Raw genomic sequence first — 8794 nt, forward strand, 5'->3', positions numbered from 1 at the left:
TCAGGCTGCTATTACAAGATACCTTAGATCCGTAATTTATAAACAATAAATTTATTGTTCATAGTTCTGGAGGCTGGGAAGTCCAAGGTCAAAGCCCCAGCAGCTTCAGTGTCTGGTGAGGGCTGGTTTCTCATAGACGGCATTTTCTATGTGACCTCATATGATCTCACATGATGGAAGGGGTACACAGCCCCTTTCAAGCCTCTTTTATAAGGGTATTAGTCCCATTCATGAAGATGGAGTTCTTATGACCTAATCATCTGTCTAATGTCCCCCACCCTCAATACCAACACCTTGGAAGTTAGGTTTCAGCATATGAATTTTGAAGAGACACCAGCATTCAGACCATAGCAGCCATGTAATCTAACATGCAGGCTCTTGGATTAGGATATGGACATCTTTGGGGAGCCACTATTCTGCCTACCACAGGCAGTAAACAATTACCTAGCCTTATTTTCACAACATCAGCTGTGATGCTCCCTGGAAAGCAATGTACATCCCATGGGACACCTGACTCTGGCAACCCTCTTTACCACTAACAATTGGCACAGAAATATGTGCCCCTGAGGAGGGGCATCCACTCTGCCACTGAAACACTTTTGCCATGGAGCTGCCCCATGGGAACCTCAGCATCGTGACATGATGCTGACTTACATGAGAAGTTGGGAGTATAATGAAGCCTGAAAACCAGAGCAGAGGATCTTTAGGAAGAGCAAGAGCTCAGTACCTGTGCCTCCCATTTTCAGGAGCTACCTAGAAACTACTGACTCTCCCAACAGATAATATCTAAAATCCCACTGTACTCATTAGTGTAAAGACAGAGCAAATGTAAGAGGTTTTTTTCTAACAATAAGATAGAAGTTTAGGTCCCTCTGACAAAACAGTGCTCCCAATCTCAGCTGATGGGAAAATTCTGATCACAATACCTCTCATCAGCCCAGACTCCAGCCAAGCTGATGTTGCTACATCATCGTTGTCCTCATCTGCTTGGTTAAAGTGGGGTTACCTCCAAATATATGTTTCCACCCCACAGGAATAATAAACAGAGGAAGTTTATAGTGAACAATTTCTTTTTCAGTAAATGAGGCAATGGTTGCACAAATAACTTCCCTTTATATTCAAGACTTCATCACATGGACACACCCAGCTGTAAGAGAGACTGAGAAACATAGTCTCTAGCTAGGCAGCCATGTGTACTGGAAGAAAGGAAGACAGGATTTAGGTAACAACCAACACTGCATCACACACCATTCCTAAGATTTAGCAAAATTACCTGACGTGCTGAGTTTCTTATTACTATACATACTGGGTTGCCCAGGGTTTGTTATTTTAGTTGTAATGGTCTGCACTATTATTCCTACAGATATCCAAATACCAGTCTACCTGTGTCTTCCCAACACTCCATAATTAGTTACCTTCCTGACTCTGAAATTGCTCTAACCTGCCTGGACTTTTTCTCCTATCCAATAAAAGCAAACATTCTCTGAAGTCCAATCCTTGCACAACTTCTCCTCCTACCTATTCTATGTCTGAGATCTCATCCGTTCTCATTGCTTCTTTTATCACCTACTTGAGGGTGAGGTTATTTTTATACCTAAAGAGACCAAGTGAGTGCCTTTAATCTTCACAACATCCTCAGAGATAAGTAATATTCTCATTTTCCAGTTGGGTCCACTGAGGCTGACAGATGAGGTTGACTACCAAGGACAAGTAGCTCCTAAATATCTATAAAATAAAATGATGGAGCTTAAAACATGTCTCTCTACCTTTAGTTTACTAGAGATGATGAAGGTACTCTGGAGAAAATATAACTCAGAAAACAGGCCAAAAGGAAAAAATTCTGAGGAAGAACAAATTGGTACCAAGTGACTGGAAAATGGGGAAAAAAAGAGAAAGAGAGATGAAAGAATGTCTGTGGCCGGGCACAGTGGCTCATGCCTGTAATCCCAGCATTTTGGGAGGCCAAGGCAGGCAGATCACTTGAGGTCAGGAGTTGAGACCAGCCTGGCCACCATGGTGAGACCCCATCTCTACTAAAAATACAAAAATTAGCCAGGCGTGGTGGCATGTGCCTGTAATCCCAGCTACTCAGGGGGCTGAGACAGGAGAATCACTTGAACCCTGGAGGTGGAGGTTGCAGTGCGTCACGATCGCACCACTGCCCTCCAGCCTGGGTGACAGAGCGAGACTCTGTCTCAAAGGAAAAAAAAAAAAAAACAGTCTGCAAGTATGATGTTTTCTACTAGATGATGATTCCAGGCCTTCTGGAGAGGAAATAGCACGTACGGCAGGACACCCTCTTGCTGGATGTGGGTGAGAAGCTGCCAGCACTGCCGGACCCCATCTAAGTGTGTTAAATCCTTAAGAAGTAGACAATGCAGTCCAAGGAAACAGAGAATGCAGGTATGCCTGATGACGCTGGCATCCTTGGTGGACACCTGAAGGGACTGGGAGGAAATGGCAGTTTCCCATTCAGAACTTCCCAGTCAGAACTCATGCTATGGAAGAAAAGGGGTCTAGCAGAAGCGAACAACGGACTCCGGCAACTTACTAAACCACACTGGCCTTAGGTTCTTAACTACGAAATGAGGCCATACATGTACACAGGCTTTGAGGTCCATTGTGCTCTGGGAGTCTTTAGATCTTCAGTCCAAAAGGAGTAAGACTTTTGTCTGAACCCTCGTGTATGATGACTCACGACAAGGGACAAAAATCAGACTCAAAAAGGTTAAGATGCTAATCAAGAGAACAAGAGCTGACATGTTGAAATAGTGGCAGGGCATGAGGGGAAGTAACGGAATACCTAAATCCAACCACAGCCCAGCAAACTGGTGTGACCTTGAATATCAGAGGGAGTATGTACAAAAGACATAAAAGGAAGAGCAAAGCAAGGTGAAAAACAGAACATTGTTTTAAGAATATTGTCAAGATGAATAAATCCAATGCTCTTTAGCATCCTAAAATAGACTAAACGCAACTAAACAAAACCACATGGAGGTTGACCCACCTGAGTGCAAGCATCAGCATTGGCTGGAATCTTCTCACTACCATGGATCACCCTCCGACCATCAGAGCATCTAGGATATCAGGCACAGCCCCATACCTCTGAATAATGTGCATTTGCCTGCTATTCATCCTTTATTGGGAACCAGCCCCAGAGCCGAGATACTTCTTCCCCAACTTGAGTCCCAGCTCTCCTAGTTTCCTCTTCCTTCTCCATCACTCTCACATTCACTTGATGTGAAAACAAGGAGGAAATTTCCTAGAGTAAAAGTTACCCAGAAAATGAAACGTTCTCCCTCGTAGGGCAGCCAGCTCCCATATCATTGGAGATGCCCACAGAAGACACTAAATGGAAGAATGGGTTCCCTGTGACAACATAGTGGTGGATACCACTTACTGAGTACAGTCTTCTTGTGTATCACCTAGTACACATCAACACTACCTCTTCAAAGCTAGTGCTATTATCTCCATTTTACAAACACAATCAAAGCTAAAAAAGGTTACTAGCTTTACCCAGCAAGGCAAGCTATCTAGCCTAACACCATGCTCCTGACAGGCTAGCTCCCAAGCCACGGCTCCTTGCACCCTCACACAAATACACACAGTGGCCTATGGGAGCCCAGGAGAAGCTCTCCCCAGGCCGGCATCATTCCAAAGGTCAAGAATGAGTACCAATGGCTGTTTAACCAGCAATATTATTTTCAATGGAGATGTAACCACAAGAAAGCAAATTCCTATCTAAGGGCTTGCATTTTCACCTTCTGCATGCCTATGGACACCAAAATAAAGCAAATGAGACTTTGTTTTTAACATTTATTTAAGGTCTGCTTGTGCCAGATATTTCATGCACATTTTTCTCATTACTAGTCGATAACCCCACGAAGCAACCGGGGCTGAAAGTAGAAGCCACTGCTGCAAATTACCCAGAACACCCTGGGGCTCCACGCCTGCCTCCCTGGCCCCAATGCACACGGTGTTTCCACCACTCTGTGCCGCCTGGGAACTACATATGCACCCTTGCAGAATTTGTTTTTCAAGAATTTGAAAAATATCAAGATTGAATCTGCCTCTTTTCTGAGCTCTTCATTTCCCCATCTAAACGTTTCCTCTATAGCATCTTTCTTTTCACTGGCCAAAATATGATCTTGAAATGTATTCTGTCATTAGTCATATGTATTGAGTAAAGTGCTGCATACAGTTGTAAAGGAGAGCCCTTAATTTTAAAAGCAGACAATGGAGCATTTTATCCTTCTCTTAATTTCAAAGAGCAAAATTTAAATTCTTTTTTTTTTCTTTTTTGGCTTTCCTTTAAAAATGTTGGATATTTTTTTCCCCACCGCAGCCCCCTGGATTGAAGGAGTTACTCTTTGAAGGCAACAAGCTTGGAGGCTGAGTTAATGATTAGACCCACATCCTTGCCCAAAAGGAAACTAAATCAGAACAAGATCAACCAGAGAAAACTGAAGAAAATTAATAGGTGGCCAAAAACCTTATAAAAAGAAAACATGGGAAATTTGCTACAGAAAGGCAGCCCCTGGCAGCCACTGTCAGAGTGGGAAGAAATGCAAAATATCCTGTCCCTCCCCTTTCTTCATCAAAAGTGCTCATTTATCCTTTGTCCGCTATTTCATAAGCATTTACATCAATTTTCACAGGCTTTCAGCTCCAATTTAGATGATAGTTCCTCAACAACAGAACGAAGAGCTTCAATTTCTTCTTCATCCTTCCACAGCACTCTGCACACAAGTTGATGTTCAATAAATATTTTCAGGCCAGGCACGGTGGTGGTGGGCACCTGTAGTCCCAGCCACTTAGGAGGCTGACACAGGAGGAAACTTGAGCCCAGGAGTTCCAGGCTTCACTGAGCTATGATCACCCCACTGCACTCCAGCTAGGGCGGCAGACTGAGACCCTGAATCTAAAAATGAAAATTAAAAAATAAAAAATAGAGTCAATAAATATTTTGGAACTCAGAAATAAGAAGTATGAGTAAAAATCCTTCGATGAAATATGCAATGTTTTTCTTTCTTCTAAAGTCCAGACAGAAAATAACTCTCTGTTGGTTTCAATTCTGAGCTGAGCTCAGCTGAGGATGCTGACTGCATGGGCCCACTGCATAGGAGGCACTCCAGACCTGGGGGTCCCTCTCAGGTGCCTAAGACCGAGCTCCCACCACCTCCCCCACAAGGAGGCCAACAAGAGTGCATGTCCTTTTAAGCCTAGAGTGCGTTTTCTCAAAGCTGCATATCTTGTCAAAATTGTTTGCCTACATCACTTCAATCTGTGTTCAGGGAAGCCTGAAACAAGTCCGTGTTAGGAAAGCAACAGAAAGTACAAGAGGTTCTGAAATTCGTAAGCCTGGGAAAGCAGTGATTGAGAGAGAAGCTGCTCTTCTCGGTTCTTCCGAACTGAAAAGCACTCGAGGCAAAAGAGCAACTGCTGCCTCCCTGGGCTGGTTGGTATTGACCTTACTTGACCTTTTACCTGCTGTTTGATTTGGGCCTCCAGCTAGACGGGAAAGTACAGCTCCCCCTTCCCCGCGCCCCCCATGACCAAGCTTGCCTCATGCATCTCTCCTTCTTCCTGCTGGAGTACACCCGGGAAGCCACATCACAGAGAGACGGCCAGGAAGTCAGGTGAGAGGAGTTGCTTTACCAAAGGGTTAACCCCAAAGCAGTTATCCCAGCCCTACTTCCTTTCCCATTCCACTAATCTGCTCACTTCTCATCCTTTACATTTTATAGTCTTCAGTTCCAATTACAGGTGATTAATAATTAAGTGATTGTTAATTCTTTTCTACCTCCTGGAAGTCATGCTAATTTGAACAATGATGATACAGTCATAGCCTGAAAGAGAAGGAGGGATGAACATCACAGTTTTCTTTTCCTGTGTAAAAGTGATAGCATCTACAAATGAAATGGGTGCTTATTCATGGTCTTACATCTATAAACATTTTATTTTATTTCAAATTGTTTTTTCTTCCTTATTTCTCAGGTTCCCTCCATATTCTCAAAGTACGGGGAGGGGAAAAAAATCAACATTGCCATTGAGGGGTTGTGAGCTTCCTTAGCTCCAACTGTTTAACTTACATATTTGCTTGTCAGTAAATTCACATTCAAATAAGCCTGTAGTTACTGGGTAGAAGAAAGTGTACCCCATCACTCAAAGTACTCATGATGTGTGAAACATTTTAAAGAACAATTGAGCTAATACATGTTTTCACTTTGACCCAGAGTAAGTTGAGCTAGTCATTAATGGATGACATGCCGTTAAGGCCAACCCAAAAGATCTGAGTCAAAGAACGTTCTTCTTTGACGTTGCTCTTGACTTCTCAAGAGTTTGTATAACGAAATCCTCCCTTAAAAAACAGTGACTCTGCATGATGTGTATGTATGTACAGGCATGTGATGAGTGCCAAGAATATTACTATTTTAAAACAATTGAAAAAACTGGCAACTAGAGAGACCTTCACTAACCATCTCCGCCCCACACCAATTACTCTCTTTGTGTTCCTTCAAAGTGATTTGAACTACATGATCCTATTTGTATTAGCTGCTCCATTTTCCCTAACATAAGTTTTGTATGGAGAGCTGGATTTTAAGCCCCTTAAAGAGGAGCCATTTCTTTACAGTAGATACTCAACAGACGCTTGGGAATGCACAAGTGAACAAATGCCTAATTCAGACAAAGTCCCATTTTTAAGGACTAATGAAGCTTTCTTGCTCCTACCTACCTCCTTCCCTCCTACCAACAATGTTCTTTGGAATTCCAAGTTTCTGCAAGCCTGGGAGAATGTGTTTGTGCAGACATCCAAGTTCACTCCAGAGCAGGGATCTAGGCAAGGATCAGGTAAACCTGCAGGGCACCCTCCTTCACCCTTATTCTTGGCATGTTGACTAATTAGTGGTCAGTAACAAATGAATGCCTAGCTTGGATCCCTTTTGTAAATACTCTTACCACTGTGTAAAGCTTGCAGCACTTCGGAACTGACAAATGGATGATGATGTTTGTGGGCAAACAGATATTGTACTATTAATGATATAACTTGGAAACAAACATTTTCTGTTAGTTCTCTCAAGCTCCCCAGTCAGTTTCATTGAAGAGTATTCTGAGATGGCAAAACAAACTACTTCTGTGTAAACCAATATTTTCTTGATACAGTATGGAGCAAGCAAAATAAAAAGGCAGAAATAAATTGGATTTTGCTATACGGCTGCCACTGTCACTCAGAGCCCTGGCTTTCAGATTTTTGGTTTGTCACGTAACAGCTTTATTGTTATCATTGACTAGCTGTAAAATAAGGAAAACATTAATTTAAATATTTTTAGCTGTATATTCAAGTATTGTTGAAGATTTTATTTTTTTAACATCACTTTTGTTAAAAAAAAAAAAAAATTAAACCGCTAGGATAAACCATCAATAGTGAAGGCAATGAGATCTCTCTCAGGAACTCACAGTGTTTTTAAGCAATCCACACATTTCATTTATTTATAGTCATTCAACAAATATTTTCCAGCACCTAAACAATGCCTGGTGCAGCTCTAAATGCTGGGAAAATAACTGTGAATAAGAGAATCAAATTCCTGACTGTGTTCTGGAGAATTGATGTAGGTTACACAGTATTTGCTTTCTAACTTCTTAAAATAACTGTGGGGAGGATGTTTTGTCCCACATTTCAGTGTGCCTGGGAATACTGAGAAAATGAACTTTGTGAACTGAAATTTTCCACAAATTAATTTACTCATTCATAAAAGACCACATGAATTCTAACATGACTCATGCAGATGAAAGCTTCTCTTGCTAAGGTAAATGCTCCCAGTCCCTTCCCCCATCCTTCACAAAATCTAGTTTCCAGGCCCCTCACAAGCTTGTTTCCATCTTCCTGGTGCTTTCTGGTTTGTTTATGGCCTTTTGTAAGATGGCTGACAGTATTGGGGGAAAAACTCCAGAACTAGTTTAAGCACTTATCGCAGGAGCCACAAGCAACTATATCTCAATCCAGATAAATCCAGAACAACGGCTTTTTTCCTTATCCTGTCCATTGCTATTGGCTGGATGAGTCACATGACGACAAAATTCTGGAATCTGATGTTCTCTGACTGGCCAAGGGAGAATGACATTGCCCGATTGGTGCTGCAGACCATGGAAGAAAGTCAGCCTTTTTTCACTCTTCTCTGAAGTGCGGAATGAACAGAGGCCTAACTATTCCATTCAATCCAGTCACCCAGCAAATATAATGTTAATATAACACCAATATAACATTAATACCTCTTAGATACGAAATGGAGCCTGGATCCTGTTCTCAAGAAACTTACATGTAGTAGCATAGTTTACAGAGCCTGCTGAGATCTTAGTCATGAACCTATATAATAAAAACCAGACAGAAAGGTCAGGGGTCAGCCCAGTGCCTTGAGGAAACAGGATAGAAGACCAGTCTCTAGCAAGGACTCTGGACCACAGGCCTGGGTTTCAAGCTGTGTGCAGGGCGAGTTGTTTAACCTGTCAGAGCCTCTGACACCTCATGTGAAAAATCCAGACGACAAAACAGTGCTTTTCTTTTTTTCTTTTTATTTATTTTTGTTTGTTTATTATACTTTAAGTTCTAGGGTACATGTGCACAACGTACAGGTTTGTTCCCTATGTATACATGTGCCATGTTGGTGTGCTGTACCCATTAACTCATCATTTGCATTAGGTATATCTCCTAATGCTATCCCTCCCCTCTCCCCCAACCCCATGACAGGCCCCAGTGTATGATGTTCCCCACCCTGCGTCCAAGTGTTCTCACTGT

This window comes from Theropithecus gelada, chromosome 6 (assembly GCF_003255815.1).
Source record: "Theropithecus gelada isolate Dixy chromosome 6, Tgel_1.0, whole genome shotgun sequence".
Classification (NCBI taxonomy): Eukaryota; Metazoa; Chordata; class Mammalia; order Primates; family Cercopithecidae; genus Theropithecus; species Theropithecus gelada.